The sequence below is a fragment of the Pristiophorus japonicus genome, chromosome 3 (assembly GCF_044704955.1).
Source record: "Pristiophorus japonicus isolate sPriJap1 chromosome 3, sPriJap1.hap1, whole genome shotgun sequence".
In the NCBI taxonomy this organism is placed as follows: Eukaryota; Metazoa; Chordata; class Chondrichthyes; family Pristiophoridae; genus Pristiophorus; species Pristiophorus japonicus.
This window is the reverse complement of record NC_091979.1, coordinates 327,363,260-327,385,525: the sequence shown is the minus strand read 5'-3', so window position 1 is coordinate 327,385,525 and position 22,266 is coordinate 327,363,260. Positions and strand designations below refer to the sequence as shown.

The 22,266-nt window shown below is 43.4% G+C and overlaps 8 non-coding genes across 8 annotated transcripts; all 8 read right to left on the bottom strand.

Moving 5' to 3' along the window:
• Positions 1-578: 578 nt before the first annotated feature.
• trnav-cac (transfer RNA valine (anticodon CAC)) lies at positions 579-651 on the bottom strand. The gene has a single exon. It is a non-coding gene; the product is annotated as a tRNA-Val (tRNA).
• Positions 652-3,327: 2,676 nt separating this feature from the next.
• Positions 3,328-3,400, bottom strand: trnav-cac (transfer RNA valine (anticodon CAC)). Its single transcript has one exon. It is a non-coding gene; the product is annotated as a tRNA-Val (tRNA).
• Positions 3,401-6,075: 2,675 nt separating this feature from the next.
• On the bottom strand, positions 6,076-6,148 carry trnav-cac (transfer RNA valine (anticodon CAC)). The gene has a single exon. It is a non-coding gene; the product is annotated as a tRNA-Val (tRNA).
• Positions 6,149-8,822: 2,674 nt separating this feature from the next.
• trnav-cac (transfer RNA valine (anticodon CAC)) lies at positions 8,823-8,895 on the bottom strand. Its single transcript has one exon. It is a non-coding gene; the product is annotated as a tRNA-Val (tRNA).
• Positions 8,896-11,569: 2,674 nt separating this feature from the next.
• Positions 11,570-11,642, bottom strand: trnav-cac (transfer RNA valine (anticodon CAC)). The gene has a single exon. It is a non-coding gene; the product is annotated as a tRNA-Val (tRNA).
• A 2,563-nt stretch (positions 11,643-14,205) lies between these two features.
• trnai-aau (transfer RNA isoleucine (anticodon AAU)) lies at positions 14,206-14,278 on the bottom strand. Its single transcript has one exon. It is a non-coding gene; the product is annotated as a tRNA-Ile (tRNA).
• Positions 14,279-16,952: 2,674 nt separating this feature from the next.
• On the bottom strand, positions 16,953-17,025 carry trnav-aac (transfer RNA valine (anticodon AAC)). Its single transcript has one exon. It is a non-coding gene; the product is annotated as a tRNA-Val (tRNA).
• Positions 17,026-19,698: 2,673 nt separating this feature from the next.
• On the bottom strand, positions 19,699-19,771 carry trnav-aac (transfer RNA valine (anticodon AAC)). The gene has a single exon. It is a non-coding gene; the product is annotated as a tRNA-Val (tRNA).
• Positions 19,772-22,266: the final 2,495 nt, after the last annotated feature.

Genomic DNA, 22,266 nt, shown 5'->3' with positions numbered 1-22,266 from the left:
ATAATTAATGGTGTTTCCAGTGCAGAAGTGTTCGTGCAAGCTGGGGCTCGAACTCAGGAAGCTGAGATGAAGCATCTTATGAGGCTGCTGTTCGGTGTGCAGGGAGCGTTGTCTCGAATGGTGGCATTTTGCAGCCCAGTGAAGGGCGGTAAACCGCTGTTTGATGCTGCATTCTCCGCTTTCCGCCGGCAGCGGCTGATTGGAGAGTGTGGGAGCGGAAGTTAGGGCTTGTCCCGCCCTCACTCACTCTGGAGCTGAGGAAGAGCGATTAGTCGATGGGTTTGTTTGTGGCTTTAATTTTCTGTTGTGAAGCGTGGTGGCGTGGCAGGATCCTTTAATAATCACTCACAGCTAACCTGAATGCACGGAATGTGCAGCTTTGAGATATGGTTTCTCCAGCGTCAGGGCTGGAAACGGGAGGGAGTGAGAGACACTGTGTAGAATTTGAGTGTGAACAGAACTGCAGAGAGAAATCAGAAAATGGACCAGCATCGTGAGACACTGCACTCTGTTAATATTGAACCACAAATATGAATGATTTAATTTTATCTAATCATTAATTGAACACGTTTGCATAATGTTTCCACCCGGTTTCGAACCGGGGATCTTTCGCGTGTGAGGCTAACGTGATAACCACTACACTACGGAAACGCTGTGCCAGTAACATTGTTGGGAATATAACCAGAGCTTTAACCTCAACAGCTGGACTACGCTTCTCGAGCTTGTGCCACGAGAATAGAATGACGGTGCTATATTTAGCATGGTTGTGAGTGAGGCAGGAATTGATCCCGTGTTTCTCTGCCTTGAAACATAGGAACAGGAGTGGCCATTCCTCAGCAAGTGGTTAGAATCTGGAATACACTGCTCTAAAGGGCGGTGGAGTCAGACTCAATCTTATCTTTCAAAACGGAGTTGGATCAGTATCCGAATGAAAAAAAGTTGCACAGCTGTGGGTAAATGACAGGGCAGTGAGACTTGTTGAGAGATGGCATGGGCTCGACGGGCTGCAACCATTCCCTTATTCTTTGATTCTATAAGTTAGTGGCACATTTAATAGTGTGCATGTCAGCAGAATATTGAAAGGGACATGGATTCAGTCGGCACAACGAGAGGCATCTGATTCAGAAGATTCGGGTGCACGAAAATTCGGGTTTAATGACTTTAAAAGCATAATTTTTGTTTTGTGAAGATTCGGTCAGAGAAATGTTTGGGAAAAGAAGATTTTCCTGAGAAGGGCTCAGCACTTCATCTTCTTTTTGGCTGTTAGGGCCACACTTCTTTTCGATGTTATTTTTCCAGAATGCATATTTTCTTTGCTGTTTCACAATAAGCCGTCCCTTGCACTACAGTCTATCTCACTGTTTCCAACGTCTCATGTACATGTTACCAGCAATGAACATTTTGAAGCAGACTTCTAAAGCACAGTGTCCAAAATGGTTTATGGATTCAGAGGTAAAGTGCAGAGCACAGATAAGTTATTCAATTAAGGATTCTCCTTCAGTTAACATTTCTTTAGTTGTGCAAATGAAGATCATCAGTCAATTAATGATGTTTTCCCATGAAGGCAGGATAACATTTAATGATTATGCATTTTCTAAGTAAAAGCCCATGTGATTCAGGGCGAAGTGGCAAATTGGATCCAAATTTGGCTCAGAGGCATGAAGCAAAGGGTAATGTTTGATGGGTGTTTTTGTGACTGGAAGGATGTTTCCAGTGGGGTTCCGCAGTTTTCAGTGCCAGATCCATTGCTTTTTATGGTATTTATCAAAGATCTAAACTTGAATATAGGTGTTATGATTACGAAGTTTTCAGGTGTTATTAAAATAGGCAGTGTGGTTGATAATGAAGAAGAAAGCTGGAGACTCCAGGAAGATATCAATCAACTGATAAGGGGGTAGAGCAGTGGCAAATGGAATTTAATCCAGAGATGTGAGAGATCGCGCATTTGTGGAGGGCTAACAAGGAAAGGGAATACACATCAACTGGTATGACATTGAGAAGTGTAGAGGAACAAAGGTAACTGGGATTGCTTATCCACAGATCCCTGAAGGTAGCTGGCCAGTTGGAAAAGTTGGTTAAGAAGTCATATGGAATGGTTGCATTTATTGGCAGAAGCAAGGAACAGAACAGCAAGTGGGTTATGCTAGAACTGTATAAAATTCTGGTTAGGCCACAGCTGGAGTACTGCGTGCAGTTCTAGTCACCGCATTGAAGGAAGGACGTGAATACGCTGGAGAGGGTACAGAGGAGATTTACGTAGATGTTGCCGGGAGTGGAGCAACTTTGCTATGAGGACAGATTGGATAGGATGGGTTTGTTTTCCTTGGAACAGAGGAGGCTGATGGGCGACAGCATTGAGGTTTATAAAAATAGGAGGGGCCTAGATATTGTCGATTGAAAGGTTCTATTTCACAGAGTGGAGTGGTCAACAACCAGGCTGCATAATTTTAAAGTAATTAGTGTAAGGGTTAAATGGGATTTGAAGTGAACATTCTGCATGCAGATGTTTGTGGGGGTCTCAAACTCACTGCCTGAAAGTGTGGTGCAGGCAGAAACACTCACCACATTTAACAAGTTCTTAGATGTGCACATGAAATGCAATAAGTTGCAGGGGTGCACACCTAAAACTGGGCAATTGTAGGCCGGTGCAGATACGATGGGCTTAAATGACTCCTTCCATGCTGTAAACCTCTATGATAATATAATTATCGGTTACGATTACTTTCATGATGCAAAACGTGGCAATCAGATAATTAATGGTGTTTCCAGTGCAGAAGTGTTCGTGCAAGCTGGGGCTCGAACTCAGGAAGCTGAGATGAAGCATCTTATGAGGCTGCTGTTCGGTGTGCAGGGAGCGTTGTCTCGAATGGTGGCATTTTGCAGCCCAGTGAAGGGCGGTAAACCGCTGTTTGATGCTGCATTCTCCGCTTTCCGCCGGCAGCGGCTGATTGGAGAGTGTGGGAGCGGAAGTTTGGGCTTGTCCCGCCCTCAGTCACTCTGGAGCTGGGGAAGAGCGATTATTCGATGGGTTTGTTTGTGGCTTTAATTTTCTGTTGTGAAGCGTGGTGGCGTGGCAGGATCCTTTAATAATCTCTCACAGCTGACCTGAATTCACGGAATGTGCAGCTTTGAGATATTGTTTCTCCAGCGTCAGGGCTGGAAACGGGAGGGAGTGAGAGACACTGTGTAGAATTTGAGTGTGAACAGAACTGTAGAGAGAAATCAGAAAATGGACCAGCATCGTGAGACACTGCACTCTGTTAATATTGAACCAATAATATGAATGATTTAATTTTATCTAATCATTAATTGAACACGTTTGCATAATGTTTCCGCCCGGTTTCGAACCGGGGATCTTTCGCGTGTGAGGCGAACGTGATAACCACTACACTACGGAAACGCTGTGCCAGTAACATTGTTGGGAACATAACCAGAGCTTTAACCTCAACAGCTGCACTGCGCTTCTGGAGCTTGTGTCACGAGAATAGAATGACGGTGCTATATTTAGCAAGGTTGTGAGTGAGGCAGGAATTGATCCCGTGTTTCTCTGCCTTGAAACATAGGAACAGGAGTGGCCATTCCTCAGCAAGTGGTTAGAATCTGGAATACACTGCTCTAAAGGGCGGTGGAGTCAGACTCAATCTTATCTTTCAAAACGGAGCTGGATAAGTATCCGAATGAAAAAAATTGCACAGCTGTGGGTAAATGACAGGGGAGTGAGACTTGTTGAGAGTTGGCATGGGCTCGACGGGCTGCAACCATTCCCTTATTCTTTGATTCTATAAGTTAGTGGCACAGTTAATAGTGTGCATGTCAGCAGAATATTGAAAGGAACATGGATTCAGTCGGCACAACGAGAGGCATCTGATTCAGAAGATTCGGGTGCACGAAAATTCGGGTTTAATGACTTTAAAAGCATAATTTTTGTTTTGTGAAGATTCGGTCGGAGAAATGTTTGGGAAAATAATTTTTTGCTGAAAAGGGCTCAGCACTTCATCTTCTTTTTGGCTGTTCGGGCCACACTGCTTTTCGATGGTATTCTTCCAGAATGTATATTTCCTTTGCTGTTTCACAATAAGCAGTCCCTTGCACTACAGTCTATCTCACTGTTTCCAACGTCTCATGTACATGTTACCAGCAATGAACATTTTGAAGCAGACTTCTAAAGCACAGTATCCAAAATGGTTTATGGATTCAGAGGTAAAGTGCAGAGCACAGCTAAGTTTTTCAATTAAGGACTCTCCTTCAGTTAACATTTCTTTAGTTGTGCAAATGAAGATCATCAGTCAATAAATGATGTTTTCCCATGAAGGCAGGATAACATTTAATGATTATGCATTTTCTAAGTAAAAGCCCATGTGATTCAGGGCGAAGTGGCAAATTGGATCCAAATTTGGCTCAGAGGCAGGAAGCAAAGGGTAATGTTTGATGGGTGTTTTTGTGACTGGAAGGATGTTTCCAGTGGGGTTCCACAGTTTTCAGTGCCAGATCCATTGCTTTTTATGCTATTTATCAATGAATTAAACTTGAATATAGGTGTTATGATTACGAAGTTTTCAGGTGTTATTAAAATAGGCAGTGTGATTGATAATGAAGAAGAAAGCTGGAGACTCCAGGAAGATATCAATCAACTGATCAGGGGGTAGAGCAGTGGCAAATGGAATTTAATCCAGAGATGTGAGAGATCGCGCATTTGTGGAGCGCTAACAAGGAAAGGGAATACACATCAACTGGTATGAAATTGAGAAGTGTAGAGGAACAAAGGTAACTGGGATTGCTTGTCCACAGATCCCTGAAGGTAGCTGGTCAGTTGGAAAAGTTGGTTAAGAAGTCATATGGAATGGTTGCATTTATTGGCAGAAGCAAGGAACAGAACAGCAAGTGGGTTTTGCTAGAACTGTATACAATTCTGGTTAGGCCACAGCTGGAGTACTGCGTGCAGTTCTAGTCACCGCATTGAAGGAAGGACGTGAATACGCTGGAGAGGGTACAGAGGAGATTTACGTAGATGTTGCCGGGAGTGGAGCAACTTTGCTCTGAGGACAGATTGGATAGGATGGGTTTGTTTTCCTTGGAACAGAGGAGGCTGATGGGCGACAGCATTAAGGTGTAAATAAAAAGGAGGGGCCTAGATATTGTTGATTAAAAGGGTCTATTTCGCATAGTGGAGTGGTCAACAACGAGGCTGCATAATTTAAAAGAAATTAGTGTAAGGGTTAAAGGGGATTTGAAGTGAACATTCTGCATGCAGATGTTTGTGGGGGTCTCAAACTCACGGCCTGAAAGTGTGGTGCAGGCAGAAACCCTCACCACATTTAACAAGTTCTGAGATGTGCACATGAAATGCAATAAGGTGCAGGGGGACACACCTAAAACTGGGCATTTGTTGTCCGGTGCAGATACGATGGGCTTAAATGACTCCTTCCATGCTGTAAACCTCTATGATTATATAAATATCGGTTAGGATTACTTTCATGATGCAAAACGTGGCAATCAGATAATTAATGGTGTTTCCATTGAAGAAGTGTTCGTGCAAGCTGGGGCTCGAACTCAGGAAGCTGAGATGAAGCATTTTATGAGGCTGCTGTTCGGTGTACGGGGAACGTTGTCTCGAACGGTGGCATTTTGCAGATCAGTGAAGGGCGGTAAACCGCTGTTTGATGCTGCATTCTCCGCTTTCCGCCGGCAGCGGCTGATTGGAGAGTGTGGGAGCGGAAGTTAGGGCTTGTCCCGCCCTCACTCACTCTGGAGCTGGGGAAGAGCGATTCGTCGATGAGTTTGTTTGTGGCTTTAATTTTCTGTTGTGAAGCGTGGTGGCGTGGCAGGATCCTTTAATAATCTCTCACAGCTGACCTGAATGCACGGAATGTGCAGCTTTGAGATATGGTTTCTCCAGCGTCAGGGCTGGAAACGGGAGGGAGTGAGAGACACTGTGTAGAATTTGAGTGTGAACAGAACTGCAGAGAGAAATCATCAAATGGAACAGCATCGTGAGACACTGCACTCTGTTAATATTGAACCACTAATATGAATGATTTAATTTTATCTAATCATTAATTGAACACGTTTGCATAATGTTTCCACCCGGTTTCGAACCGGGTACCTTTCGCGTGTGAGGCGAACGTGATAACCACTACACTACGGAAACGCTGCGGCAGCAAGATTGTTGGGAACATAACCAGAGCTTCAACCTCAACAACTGGACTACACTTCTGCAGCTTGTGTCACGAGAATAGAATGACGGTGCTATATTTAGCAAGGTTGTGAGTGTGGCAGGAATTGATCCTGTGTTTCTCTGTTTTTATACATCGGAACAGGAGTGGCCATTCCTCAGCAAGTGGTTAGAATCTGGAATACACTGCTCTAAAGGGCGGTGGAGTCAAACTCAATCTTATCTTTCAAAACGGAGTTGGATAAGTATCCGAATGAAAAAAATTGCACAGCTGTGGGTAAATGACAGGGGAGTGAGACTTGTTGAGAGTTGGCATGTGCTCGACGGGCTGCAAACATTCCCTTATTCTTTGATTCTATAAGTTAGTGGCATATTTAATAGTGTGCATGTCAGCAGAATATTGAAAGGGACATGGATTCAGTCGGCACAACGAGAGGCATCTGATTCAGAAAATTCGGGTGCACGAAAATTCGGGTTTAATGACTTTAAAAGCATCATTTTTGTTTTGTGAAGATTCGGTCAGAGAAATGTTCGGGCAAAGATTTTTTTGCTGAAAAGGGCTCAGCACTTCATCTTCTTTTTGGCTGTTAGGGCCACACTTCTTTTCGATGGTATTCTTCCAGAATGTATATTTTCTTTGCTGTTTCACAATAACCAGTCCCTTGCACTACAGTCTATCTCACTGTTTCCAACGTCCCATGTACATGTTACCAGCAAGGAACATTTTGAAGCAGACTTCTAAAGCACAGTGTCCAAAATGGTTTATGGATTCAGAGGTAAAGTGCAGAGCACAGATAAGTTATTCAATTAAGGACTCTCCTTCAGTTAACATTTCTTTAGTTGTGCAAATGAAGATCATCAGTCAATTAATGATGTTTTCCCATGAAGGCAGGATAACATTTAATGATTATGCATTTTCTAATTAAAAGCCCATGTGATTCAGGGCGCAGTGGCAAATTGGATCAAATTTGGCTCAGAGGCAGGAAGCAAACGGTAATGTTTGATGGGTGTTTTTGTGAATGGAAGGATGTTTCTAGTGGGGTTCCACAGTTTTCAGTGCCAGATCCATTGCTTTTTATGGTATTTATCAATGATCTAAACTTGAATATCGGTGTTGTGATTACGAGGTTTTCAGGTGTTATTAAAATAGGCAGTGTGGTTGATAATGAAGAAGAAAGCTGGAGACTCCAGGAAGATATCAATCAACTGATAAGGGGGTAGAGCAGTGGCAAATGGAATTTAATCCAGAGATGTGAGAGATCGCGCATTTGTGGTGGGCTAACAAGGAAAGAGAATACACATCAACTGGTATGACATTGAGAAGTGTAGAGGAACAAAGGCAACTGGGATTGCTTGTCCACAGATCCCTGAAGGTAGCTGGCGAGTTGGAAAAGTTGGTTAAGAAGTCATATGGAATGGTTGCATTTATTGGCAGAAGCAAGGAACAGAACAGCAAGTGGGTTATGCTAGAACTGTATAAAATTCTGGTTAGGCTACAGCTGGAGTACTGCGTGCAGTTCTGTTCACCGCATTGATGGAAGAACGTGAATACGCTGGAGAGGGTACAGAGGAGATTTACGTAGATGTTGCCGGTAGTGGAGCAACTATGCTATGAGGACAGATTAGATAGGATGGGTTTGTTTTCCTTGGAACAGAGGAGGCTGATGGGCGACAGCATTGAGGTGTATAAAAATAGGAGGGGCCTAGATATTGTTGATTAAAAGGGTCTATTTCACATAGTGGAGTGGTCAACAACCAGGCTGCATAATTTAAAAGTAATTAGTGTCAGGGTTAAAGGGGATTTGAAGTGAACATTCTGCATGCAGATGTTTGTGGGGGTCTCAAACTCACTGCCTGAAAGTGTGGTGCAGGCATAAACCCTCACCACATTTAACAAGTTCTTCGATGTGCACATGAAATGCAATAAGGTGCAGGGGTACACACCTAAAACTGGGCATTTGTTGGCCGGTGCAGATACGATGGGCTTAAATGACTCCTTCCATGCTGTAAACCTCTATGATTATATAATTATCGGTTAGGATTACTTTCATGATGCAAAACGTGGCAATCAGATAATTAATGGTGTTTCCAGTGAAGAAGTGTTCGTGCAAGCTGGGGCTCGAAATCAGGAAGCTGAAATGAAGCATCTTATGAGGCTGCTGTTTGGTGTACGGGGAGCGTTTTCTCGAACGGTGGCATTTTGCAGCCCAGTGAAGGGCGGCAAACCGCTGTTTGATGCTGCATTCTCCGCTTTCCGCCGGCAGCGGCTGATTGGAGAGTATGGGATCGGAAGTTAGGGCTTGTCCCGCCCTCACTCACTCTGGAGCTGGGGAAGAGCGATTCGTCGATGGGTTTGTTTGTGGCTTCAATTTTCTGTTGTGAAGCGTGGTGGCATGGCAGGATCCTTTAATAATCTCTCACAGCTGACCTGAATGCACGGAATGTGCAGCTTTGAGATATGGTTTCTCCAGCGTCAGGGCTGGAAACGGGAGGGAGTGAGAGACACTGTGTAGAATTTGAGTGTGAACAGAACTGCAGAGAGAAATCAGCAAATGGACCAGCATCGTGAGACACTGCACTCTGTTAATATTGAAACACTAATATGAATGATTTAATTTTATCCAATCATTAACTGAACACGTTTGCATAATGTTTCTACCCGGTTTCCAACCGGGGACCTTTCGCTTGTGAGGCGAACGTGATAACCACTACACTACGGAAACGCTGCGGCAATAACATTGTTGGGAACATAACCAGAGCTTCAACCTCAACAACTGGACTACACTTCTGCAGCTTGTGTCACGAGAATAGAATGACGGTGCTATATTTAGCAAGGTTGTGAGTGTGGCAGGAATTGATCCTGTGTTTCTCTGTTTTTATACATCGGAACAGGAGTGGCCATTCCTCAGCAAGTGGTTAGAATCTGGAATACACTGCTCTAAAGGGCGGTGGAGTCAGACTCAATCTTATCTTTCAAAACGGAGTTGGATAAGTATCCGAATGAAAAAAATTGCACAGCTGTGGGTAAATGACAGGGGAGTGAGACTTGTTGAGAGTTGGCATGGGCTCGACGGGCTGCAAACATTCCCTTATTCTTTGATTCTATAAGTTAGTGGCATATTTAATAGTGTGCATGTCAGCAGAATATTGAAAGGGACATGGATTCAGTCGGCACAACGAGAGGCATCTGATTCAGAAAATTCGGGTGCACGAAAATTCGGGTTTAATGACTTTAAAAGCATCATTTTTGTTTTGTGAAGATTCGGTCAGAGAAATGTTTGGGCAAAGATTCTTTTGCTGAAAAGGGCTCAGCACTTCATCTTCTTTTTGGCTGTTAGGGCCACACTTCTTTTCGATGGTATTCTTCCAGAATGTATATTTTCTTTGCTGTTTCACAATAACCAGTCCCTTGCACTACAGTCTATCTCACTGTTTCCAACGTCCCATGTACATGTTACCAGCAAGGAACATTTTGAAGCAGACTTCTAAAGCACAGTGTCCAAAATGGTTTATGGATTCAGAGGTAAAGTGCAGAGCACAGATAAGTTATTCAATTAAGGACTCTCCTTCAGTTAACATTTCTTTAGTTGTGCAAATGAAGATCATCAGTCAATTAATGATGTTTTCCCATGAAGGCAGGATAACATTTAATGATTATGCATTTTCTAAGTAAAAGCCCATGTGATTCAGGGCGCAGTGGCAAATTGGATCAAATTTGGCTCAGAGGCAGGAAGCAAACGGTAATGTTTGATGGGTGTTTTTGTGAATGGAAGGATGTTTCTAGTGGGGTTCCACAGTTTTCAGTGCCAGATCCATTGCTTTTTATGGTATTTATCAATGATCTAAACTTGAATATCGGTGTTGTGATTACGAGGTTTTCAGGTGTTATTAAAATAGGCAGTGTGGTTGATAATGAAGAAGAAAGCTGGAGACTCCAGGAAGATATCAATCAACTGATAAGGGGGTAGAGCAGTGGCAAATGGAATTTAATCCAGAGATGTGAGAGATCGCGCATTTGTGGTGGGCTAACAAGGAAAGAGAATACACATCAACTGGTATGACATTGAGAAGTGTAGAGGAACAAAGGCAACTGGGATTGCTTGTCCACAGATCCCTGAAGGTAGCTGGCGAGTTGGAAAAGTTGGTTAAGAAGTCATATGGAATGGTTGCATTTATTGGCAGAAGCAAGGAACAGAACAGCAAGTGGGTTATGCTAGAACTGTATAAAATTCTGGTTAGGCTACAGCTGGAGTACTGCGTGCAGTTCTGTTCACCGCATTGATGGAAGAACGTGAATACGCTGGAGAGGGTACAGAGGAGATTTACGTAGATGTTGCCGGTAGTGGAGCAACTATGCTATGAGGACAGATTAGATAGGATGGGTTTGTTTTCCTTGGAACAGAGGAGGCTGATGGGCGACAGCATTGAGGTGTATAAAAATAGGAGGGGCCTAGATATTGTTGATTAAAAGGGTCTATTTCACATAGTGGAGTGGTCAACAACCAGGCTGCATAATTTAAAAGTAATTAGTGTCAGGGTTAAAGGGGATTTGAAGTGAACATTCTGCATGCAGATGTTTGTGGGGGTCTCAAACTCACTGCCTGAAAGTGTGGTGCAGGCATAAACCCTCACCACATTTAACAAGTTCTTCGATGTGCACATGAAATGCAATAAGGTGCAGGGGTACACACCTAAAACTGGGCATTTGTTGGCCGGTGCAGATACGATGGGCTTAAATGACTCCTTCCATGCTGTAAACCTCTATGATTATATAATTATCGGTTAGGATTACTTTCATGATGCAAAACGTGGCAATCAGATAATTAATGGTGTTTCCAGTGAAGAAGTGTTCGTGCAAGCTGGGGCTCGAAATCAGGAAGCTGAAATGAAGCATCTTATGAGGCTGCTGTTTGGTGTACGGGGAGCGTTTTCTCGAACGGTGGCATTTTGCAGCCCAGTGAAGGGCGGCAAACCGCTGTTTGATGCTGCATTCTCCGCTTTCCGCCGGCAGCGGCTGATTGGAGAGTATGGGATCGGAAGTTAGGGCTTGTCCCGCCCTCACTCACTCTGGAGCTGGGGAAGAGCGATTCGTCGATGGGTTTGTTTGTGGCTTCAATTTTCTGTTGTGAAGCGTGGTGGCATGGCAGGATCCTTTAATAATCTCTCACAGCTGACCTGAATGCACGGAATGTGCAGCTTTGAGATATGGTTTCTCCAGCGTCAGGGCTGGAAACGGGAGGGAGTGAGAGACACTGTGTAGAATTTGAGTGTGAACAGAACTGCAGAGAGAAATCAGCAAATGGACCAGCATCGTGAGACACTGCACTCTGTTAATATTGAAACACTAATATGAATGATTTAATTTTATCCAATCATTAACTGAACACGTTTGCATAATGTTTCTACCCGGTTTCCAACCGGGGACCTTTCGCTTGTGAGGCGAACGTGATAACCACTACACTACGGAAACGCTGCGGCAATAACATTGTTGGGAACATAACCAGAGCTTCAACCTCAACAACTGGACTACACTTCTGCAGCTTGTGTCACGAGAATAGAATGACGGTGCTATATTTAGCAAGGTTGTGAGTGTGGCAGGAATTGATCCTGTGTTTCTCTGTTTTTATACATCGGAACAGGAGTGGCCATTCCTCAGCAAGTGGTTAGAATCTGGAATACACTGCTCTAAAGGGCGGTGGAGTCAGACTCAATCTTATCTTTCAAAACGGAGTTGGATAAGTATCCGAATGAAAAAAATTGCACAGCTGTGGGTAAATGACAGGGGAGTGAGACTTGTTGAGAGTTATCATGGGCTCGACGGGCTGCAAACATTCCCTTATTCTTTGATTCTATAAGTTAGTGGCATATTTAATAGTGTGCATGTCAGCAGAATATTGAAAGGGACATGGATTCAGTCGGCACAACGAGAGGCATCTGATTCAGAAAATTCGGGTGCACGAAAATTCGGGTTTAATGACTTTAAAAGCATCATTTTTGTTTTGTGAAGATTCGGTCAGAGAAATGTTTGGGCAAAGATTCTTTTGCTGAAAAGGGCTCAGCACTTCATCTTCTTTTTGGCTGTTAGGGCCACACTTCTTTTCGATGGTATTCTTCCAGAATGTATATTTTCTTTGCTGTTTCACAATAACCAGTCCCTTGCACTACAGTCTATCTCACTGTTTCCAACGTCCCATGTACATGTTACCAGCAAGGAACATTTTGAAGCAGACTTCTAAAGCACAGTGTCCAAAATGGTTTATGGATTCAGAGGTAAAGTGCAGAGCACAGATAAGTTATTCAATTAAGGACTCTCCTTCAGTTAACATTTCTTTAGTTGTGCAAATGAAGATCATCAGTCAGTTAATGATGTTTTCCCATGAAGGCAGGATAACAATTAATGATTATGCATTTTCTAAGTAAAAGCCCATGTGATTCAGGGCACAGTGGCAAATTGGATCCAAATTTGGCTCAGAGGCAGGAAGCAAACGGTAATGTTTGATGGGTGTTTTTGTGACTGGAAGGATGTTTCTAGTGGGGTTCCACAGTTTTTAGTGCCAGATCCATTGCTTTTTATGGTATTTATCAATGATCTAAACTTGATTATCGGTGTTATGATTACGAAGTTTTCAGGTGTTATTAAAATAGGCAGTGTGGTTGATAATGAAGAAGAAAGCTGGAGACTCCAGGAAGATATCAATCAACTGATAAGGGGGTAGATCAGTGGCAAATGGAATTTAATCCAGAGATGTGAGAGATCGCTCATTTGTGGAGGGCTAACAAGGAAAGGGAATACACATCAACTGGTATGACATTGAGAAGTGTAGAGGAACAAAGGCAACTGGGATTGCTTGTCCACAGATCCCTGAAGGGAGCTGGCGAGTTGGAAAAGTTGGTTAAGAAGTGTGCATGTCAGCAGAATATTGAAAGGGAGTTGGATTCAGTCGGCACAACGAGAGGCATCTGATTCAGAAGATACGGGTGCACGAAAATTCCGGTTTAATGACTTTAAAAGCATCATTTTTGTTTTGTGAAGATTCGGTCAGAGAAATGTTTGGGAAAAGAATTTTTTGCTGAAAAGGACTCAGCACTTCATCTTCTTTTTGGCTGTTAGGCTCACACTTCTTTTCGATGGTATTCTTCCAGAATGTATATTTTCTTTGCTGTTTCACAATAAACAGTCCCTTGCACTACAGTCTATCTCACTGTTTCCAAAGTCCCATGTACATGTTACCAGCAATGAACATTTTGAAGCCGACAGAAACCCTCACCACATTTAACAAGTTCTTAGATGTGCACATGAAATGCAATAAGGTGCAGGGGTGCTCACCTAAAACTTGGCATTTGTTGGCCGGTGCAGATACGATGGGCTTAAATGACTCCTTCCATGCTGTAAACCTCTATGATTATATAATTATCGGTTAGGATTACTTTCATAATGCAAAACGTGGCAATCAGATAATTAATGGTGTTTCCAGTGAAGAAGTGTTCGTGCAAGCTGGGGCTCGAACTCAGGAAGCTGAGATGAAGCATCTTATGAGGCTGCTGTTCGGTGTACGGGGAGCGTTGTCTCGAACGGTGGCATTTTGCAGCCCAGTGAAGGGCGGTAAACCGCTGTTTGATGCTGCATTCTCCGCTTTCCGCCGGCAGCGGCTGATTGGAGAGTGTGGGAGCGGAAGTTAGGGCTTGTCCCGCCCTCACTCACTCTGGAGCTGGGGAAGAGCGATTAGTCGATGGGTTTGTTTGTGGCTTTAATTTTCTGTTGTGAAGCGTGGTGGCGTGGCAGCATCCTTTAATAATCTCTCACAGCTGACCTGAATGCACGGAATGTGCAGCTTTGAGATATGGTTTCTCCAGCGTCAGGGCTGGAAACGGGAGGGAGTGAGAGACACTGTGTAGAATTTGAGTGTGAACAGAACTGTGGAGAGAAATCAGCAAATGGAACAGCACCGTGAGACACTGCACTCTGTTAATATTGAACCACTAATATGAATGATTTAATTTTATCTAATCATTAATTGAACACGTTTGCATAATGTTTCCGCCCGGTTTCGAACCGGGGACCTTTCGCGTATTAGGCGAACGTGATAACCACTACACTACGGAAACGCTGGTGCAATAACATCGTTGGGAACTTAACCAGAGCTTTAACCTCAACAGCTGGACTACACTTCTGGAGCTTGTGTCACGAGAATCGAATAACGGTGCTACATTTAGCAAGGTTGTGAGTGTGGCAGGAATTGATCCCGTGTTTCTCTGCCTTTATACATAGGAACAGGAGTGGCCATTCCTCAGCAAGTGGTTAGAATCTGGAATACACTTCTCTAAAGGGCGGTGGAGTCAGACTCAATCTTATCTTTCAAAACGGAGTTGGATAAGTATCCGAATGAAAAAAATTGCACAGCTGTGTGTAACTGACAGGGGCGTGAGATTTGTTGAGAGTTGGCATGGGCTCGACGGGCTGCATCCATTCCCTTATTCTTTGATTCTATAAGTTAGTGGCACATTTAATAGTGTGCATGTCAGCAGAATATTGAAAGGGACATGGATTCAGTCGGCACAACGAGAGGCATCTGATTCAGAAGATTCGGGTGCACGAAAATTCGGGTTTAATGACATTAAAAGCATCATTTTTCTTTTGTGAAGATTCGGTCAGAGAAATGTTTGAAAAATAATTTTTTGCTTAAAGGGGCTCAGCACTTCATTTTCTTTTTGGCTTTTAGGGCCACACTTCTTTTCGATGGTATTCTTCCAGAATGTATATTTTCTTTGCTGTTTCACAATAACCAGTCCCTTGCACTGCAGTCTATCTCACTGTGACCAACGTCTCATATACATGTTACCAGCAATGAACATTTTGAAGCAGACTTCTAAAGCACAGTGTCCAAAATGGTTTATGGATTCAGAGCTAAAGTGCAGAGCACAGATAAGTTATTCAATTAAGGACTCTCCTTCAGTTAACATTTCTTTAGTTGTGCAAATGAAGATCATCAGTCAATTAATGATGTTTTCCCATGAAGGCAGGATAACATTTAATGATTATGCATTTTCTAAGTAAAAGCCCATGTGATTCAGGGCGAAGTGGCAAATTGGATCCAAATTTGGCTCACAGGCAGGAAGCAAAGGGTAATGTTTGATGGGTGTTTTTGTGACTGGAAGCATGTTTCCAGTGGGGTTCCACAGTTTTCAGTGCCAGATCCATTGCTTTTTATGGTATTTATCAATGATCTCAACTTGAATATAAGTGTTACGATTACGAAGTTTTCAGGTGTTATTAAAATAGGCAGTGTGGTTGATAATGAAGAAGAAAGCTGGAGACTCCAGGAAGATATCAATCAACTGATAAGGGGGTAGAGCAGTGGCAAATTGAATTTAAACCAGAGATGTGAGAGATCTCGCATTTGTGGAGGGCTAACAAGGAAAGGCAATACACATCAACTGGTATGACATTGAGAAGTGTAGAGGAACAAAGGTAACTGGGATTGCTTGTCCACAGATCCCTGAAGGTAGCTGACCAGTTGGAAAAGTTGATTAAGAAGTCATATGGAATGGTTGCATTTATTGGCAGAAGCAAGGAACAGAACAGCAAGTGGGTTGTGCTAGAACTGTATAAAATTCTGGTTAGGCCACAGCTGGAGTACTGCGTGCAGTTCTGGTCACCGCATTGAAGGAAGAACGTGAATACGCTGGAGAGGGTACAGAGGAGATTTACGTAGATGTTGCCGGGAGTGGAGCAACTTTGCTATGAGGACAGATTGGATAGGATGGGTTTATTTTCCTTGGAACAGAGGAGGCTGATGGGCGACCGCATTGAGGTGTATAAAAATAGGAGAGGCCTAGATATTGTTGATTAAAAGGGTCTATTTCACATAGTGGAGTGGTCAACAACCAGGCTGCATAATTTAAAAGTAATTAGTGTAAGGTTTAAAGGGGATTTGAAGTGAACATTCTGCATGCAGATGTTTGTGGAGGTCTCAAACTCACTGCCTGAAAGTGTGGTGCAGGCAGAAACCCTCACCACATTTAACCAGTTCTTAGATGTGCACATGAAATGCATTAAGGTGCAGGGGTACACACCTAAAACTGGGCATTTGTTGGCCGGTGCAGATACGATGGGCGTAAAGGACTCATTCCATGCTGTAAACCTCTATGATTATATAATTATCGGTTAGGATTACTTTCATGATGCAAAACGTGGCAATCAGATAATTAATGCTGTTTCCAGTGAAGAAGTGTTCGTGCAAGATGGGGCTCGAACTCAGGAAGCTGAGATGAAGCATCTTATGAGGCTGCTGTTCGGAGCACGGGGACCGTTGTCTGGAACGGTGGCATTTTGCAGCCCAGTGAAGGGCGGTAAACCGCTGTTTGATGCTGCATTCTCCGCTTTCCGCCGGCAGCGGCTGATTGGAGAGTGTGGGAGCGGAAGTTAGGGCTTGTCCCGCCCTCACTCACTCTGGAGCTGAGGAAGAGCGATTAGTCGATGGGTTTGTTTGTGGCTTTAATTTTCTGTTGTGAAGCGTGGTGGCGTGGCAGGATCCTTTAATAATCTCTCACAGCTGACCTGAATGCACGGAATGTGCAGCTTTGAGATATGGTTTCTCCAGCGTCAGGGCTGGAAACGGGAGGGAGTGAGAGACACTGTGTAGAATTTGAGTGTGAACAGAACTGTAGAGAGAAATCAGCAAATGGAACAGCATCGTGAGACACTGCACTCTGTTAACATTGAACAACTAATATGAATGATTTAATTTTATCTTATCATGAATTGAACACGTTTGCATAATGTTTCCGCCCGGTTTCGAACCGGGGACTTTTCGCGTGTTAGGCGAACGTGATAACCACTACACTACGGAAACGCTGTGGCATTAAGATTGTTGGGAACATTACCAGAGCTTTAACCTCAACAGCTGGACGACACTTCTGGAGCTTGTGTCACGAGAATAGAATGACGGTGCTATATTTAGCAAGGTTGTGAGTGTGGCAGGAATTGATCCCGTGTTTCTCTGCCTTTATACATAGGAACAGGAGTGGCCATTCCTCAGCAAGTGGTTAGAATCTGGAATACACTTCTCTAAAGGGCGGTGGAGTCAGACTCAATCTTATCTTTCAAAACGGAGTTGGATAAGTATCCGAATGAAATAAATTGCACAGCTGTGGGTAAAAGACAGGGGAGTGAGACTTGTTGAGAGTTGGCATGGGCTCGACGGGCAGCATCCATTCCCTTATGCTTTGATTCTATAAGTTAGTGGCACATTTAATAGTGTGCATGTCAGCAGAATATTGAAAGGGACATGGATTCAGTCGGCACAACGAGAGGCATCTGATTCAGAAGATTCCGGTGCATGAAAATTCGGGTTTAATGACTTTAAAAGCATCATTTTTCTTTTGTGAAGATTCGGTCAGAGAAATGTTTGAAAAATAATTTTTTGCTGAAAAGGGCTCAGCACTTCATCTTCTTTTTGGCTGTTAGGGCCACACTTCTTTTCGATGGTATTCTTCCAGAATGTATATTTTCTTTGCTGTTTCACAATAACCAGTCCCTTGCACTGCAGTCTATCTCACTGTTTCCAACCTCTCGTATACATGTTACCAGCAATGAACATTTTGAAGCAGACTTCTAAAGCACAGTGTCCAAAATGGTTTATGGATTCAGAGGTAAAGTGCAGAGCACAGATAAGTTATTCAATTAAGGATTCTCCTTCAGTTAACATTTCTTTAGTTGTGCAAATGAAGATCATCAGTCAATTAATGATGTTTTCCCATGAAGGCAGGATAACATTTAATGATTATGCATTTTCTAAGTAAAAGCCCATGTGATTCAGGGCGAAGTGGCAAATTGGATCCAAATTTGGCTCAGAGGCAGGAAGCAAAAGGTAATGTTTGATGGGTGTTTTTGTGACTGGAAGGATGTTTCCAGTGGGGTTCCACAGTTTTCAGTGCCAGATCCATTGCTTTTTATGGTAGTTATCAATGATCTAAACTTGAATATAGGTGTTATGATTACGAAGTTTTCAGGTGTTATTAAAATAGGCAGTGTGGTTGATAATGAAGAAGAAAGCTGGAGACTCCAGGAAGATATCAATCAACTGATAAGGGGGTAGAGCAGTGGCAAATTGAATTTAATCCAGAGATGTGAGAGATCGCGCATTTGTGGAGGGCTAACAAGGAAAGGGAATACACATCAACTGGTATGACATTGAGAAGTGTAGAGGAACAAAGGTAACTGGGATTGCTTGTCCACAGATCCCTGAAGGTAGCTGACCAGTTGGAAAAGTTGATTAAGAAGTCATATGGAATGGTTGCATTTATTGGCAGAAGCAAGGAACAGAACAGCAAGTGGGTTGTGCTAGAACTGTATAAAATTCTGGTTAGGCCACAGCTGGAGTACTGCGTGCAGTTCTGGTCACCGCATTGAAGGAAGAACGTGAATACGCTGGAGAGGGTACAGAGGAGATTTACGTAGATGTTGCCGGGAGTGGAGCAACTTTGCTATGAGGACAGATTGGATAGGATGGGTTTGTTTTCCTTGGAAAGAGGAGGCTGATGGGCGACCGCATTGAGGTGTATAAAAATGGGAGAGGCCTAGATTTTGTTGATTAAAAGGGTCTATTTCACATAGTGGAGTGGTCAACAACCAGGCTGCATAATTTAAAAGTAATTAGTGTAAGGGTTAAACGGGATTTGAAGTGAACATTCTGCATGCAGATGTTTGTGGGGGTCTCAAACTCACTGCCTGAAAGTGTGGTGCAGGCAGAAACCCTCACCACATTTAACCAGTTCTTAGATGTGCACATGAAATGCAATAAGGTGCAGGGGAACACACCTAAAACTGGGCATTTGTTGGCCGGTGCAGATACGATGGGCGTAAATGACTCCTTCCATGCTGTAAACCTCTATGATTATATAATTATCGGTTAGGATTACTTTCATGATGCAAAACGTGGCAATCAGATAATTAATGCTATTTCCAGTGAAGAAGTGTTCGTGCAAGCTGGGGCTCGAACTCATGAAGCTGAGATGAAACATCTTATGAGGCTGCTGTTCGGAGCACGGGGAGCGTTGTCTGGAACGGTGGCATTTTGCAGCCCAGTGAAGGGCGGTAAACCGCTGTTTGATGCTGCATTCTCCGCTTTCCGCCGGCAGCGGCTGATTGGAGAGTGTGGGAGCGGAAGTTAGGGCTTGTCCCGCCCTCACTCACTCTGGAGCTGAGGAAGAGCGATTAGTCGATGGGTTTGTTTGTGGCTTTAATTTTCTGTTGTGAAGCGTGGTGGCGTGGCAGGATCCTTTAATAATCTCTCACAGCTGACCTGAATGCACGGAATGTGCAGCTTTGAGATATGGTTTCTCCAGCGTCAGGGCTGGAATCGGGAGCGAGTGAGAAACACTGTGTAGAATTTGAGTGTGAACAGAACTGTAGAGAGAAATCAGCAAATGGAACAGCATCGTGAGACACTGCACTCTGTTAACATTGAACCACTAATCTGAATGATTTAATTTTATCTTATAATTAATTGAACACGTTTGCATAATGTTTCCGCCCGGTTTCGAACCGGGGACTTTTCGCGTGTTAGGCGAACGTGATAACCACTACACTACGGAAACGCTGTGGCATTAAGATTGTTGGGAACATTACCAGAGCTTTAACCTCAACAGCTGGACGACACTTCTGGAGCTTGTGTCACGAGAATAGAATGACGGTGCTATATTTAGCAAGGTTGTGAGTGTGGCAGGAATTGATCCCGTGTTTCTCTGCCTTTATACATAGGAACAGGAGTGGCCATTCCTCAGCAAGTGGTTAGAATCTGGAATACACTTCTCTAAAGGGCGGTGGAGTCAGACTCAATCTTATCTTTCAAAACGGAGTTGGATAAGTATCCGAATGAAAAAAATTGCACAGCTGTGGGTAAAAGACAGGGGAGTGAGACTTGTTGAGAGTTGGCATGGGCTCGACGGGCAGCATCCATTCCCTTATGCTTTGATTCTATAAGTTAGTGGCACATTTAATAGTGTGCATGTCAGCAGAATATTGAAAGGGACATGGATTCAGTCGGCACAACGAGAGGCATCTGATTCAGAAGATTCCGGTGCATGAAAATTCGGGTTTAATGACTTTAAAAGCATCATTTTTGTTTTGTGAAGATTCGGTCAGAGAAATGTTTGAAAAATAATTTTTTGCTGAAAAGGGCTCAGCACTTCATCTTCTTTTTGGCTGTTAGGGCCACACTTCTTTTCGATGGTATTCTTCCAGAATGTATATTTTCTTTGCTGTTTCACAATAACCAGTCCCTTGCACTGCAGTCTATCTCACTGTTTCCAACCTCTCGTATACATGTTACCAGCAATGAACATTTTGAAGCAGACTTCTAAAGCACAGTGTCCAAAATGGTTTATGGATTCAGAGGTAAAGTGCAGAGCACAGATAAGTTATTCAATTAAGGATTCTCCTTCAGTTAACATTTCTTTAGTTGTGCAAATGAAGATCATCAGTCAATTAATGATGTTTTCCCATGAAGGCAGGATAACATTTAATGATTATGCATTTTCTAAGTAAAAGCCCATGTGATTCAGGGCGAAGTGGCAAATTGGATCCAAATTTGGCTCAGAGGCAGGAAGCAAAAGGTAATGTTTGATGGGTGTTTTTGTGACTGGAAGGATGTTTCCAGTGGGGTTCCACAGTTTTCAGTGCCAGATCCATTGCTTTTTATGGTAGTTATCAATGATCTAAACTTGAATATAGGTGTTATGATTACGAACTTTTCAGGTGTTATTAAAATAGGCAGTGTGGTTGATAATGAAGAAGAAAGCTGGAGACTCCAGGAAGATATCAATCAACTGATAAGGGGGTAGAGCAGTGGCAAATTGAATTTAATCCAGAGATGTGAGAGATCGCGCATTTGTGGAGGGCTAACAAGGAAAGGGAATACACATCAACTGGTATGACATTGAGAAGTGTAGAGGAACAAAGGTAACTGGGATTGCTTGTCCACAGATCCCTGAAGGTAGCTGACCAGTTGGAAAAGTTGATTAAGAAGTCATATGGAATGGTTGCATTTATTGGCAGAAGCAAGGAACAGAACAGCAAGTGGGTTGTGCTAGAACTGTATAAAATTCTGGTTAGGCCACAGCTGGAGTACTGCGTGCAGTTCTGGTCACCGCATTGAAGGAAGAACGTGAATACGCTGGAGAGGGTACAGAGGAGATTTACGTAGATGTTGCCGGGAGTGGAGCAACTTTGCTATGAGGACAGATTGGATAGGATGGGTTTGTTTTCCTTGGAAAGAGGAGGCTGATGGGCGACCGCATTGAGGTGTATAAAAATAGGAGAGGCCTAGATTTTGTTGATTAAAAGGGTCTATTTCACATAGTGGAGTGGTCAACAACCAGGCTGCATAATTTAAAAGTAATTAGTGTAAGGGTTAAACGGGATTTGAAGTGAACATTCTGCATGCAGATGTTTGTGGGGGTCTCAAACTCACTGCCTGAAAGTGTGGTGCAGGCAGAAACCCTCACCACATTTAACCAGTTCTTAGATGTGCACATGAAATGCAATAAGGTGCAGGGGAACACACCTAAAACTGGGCATTTGTTGGCCGGTGCAGATACGATGGGCGTAAATGACTCCTTCCATGCTGTAAACCTCTATGATTATATAATTATCGGTTAGGATTACTTTCATGATGCAAAACGTGGCAATCAGATAATTAATTCTATTTCCAGTGAAGAAGTGTTCGTGCAAGCTGGGGCTCGAACTCATGAAGCTGAGATGAAACATCTTATGAGGCTGCTGTTCGGAGCACGGGGAGCGTTGTCTGGAACGGTGGCATTTTGCAGCCCAGTGAAGGGCGGTAAACCGCTGTTTGATGCTGCATTCTCCGCTTTCCGCCGGCAGCGGCTGATTGGAGAGTGTGGGAGCGGAAGTTAGGGCTTGTCCCGCCCTCACTCACTCTGGAGCTGAGGAAGAGCGATTAGTCGATGGGTTTGTTTGTGGCTTTAATTTTCTGTTGTGAAGCGTGGTGGCGTGGCAGGATCCTTTAATAATCTCTCACAGCTGACCTGAATGCACGGAATGTGCAGCTTTGAGATATGGTTTCTCCAGC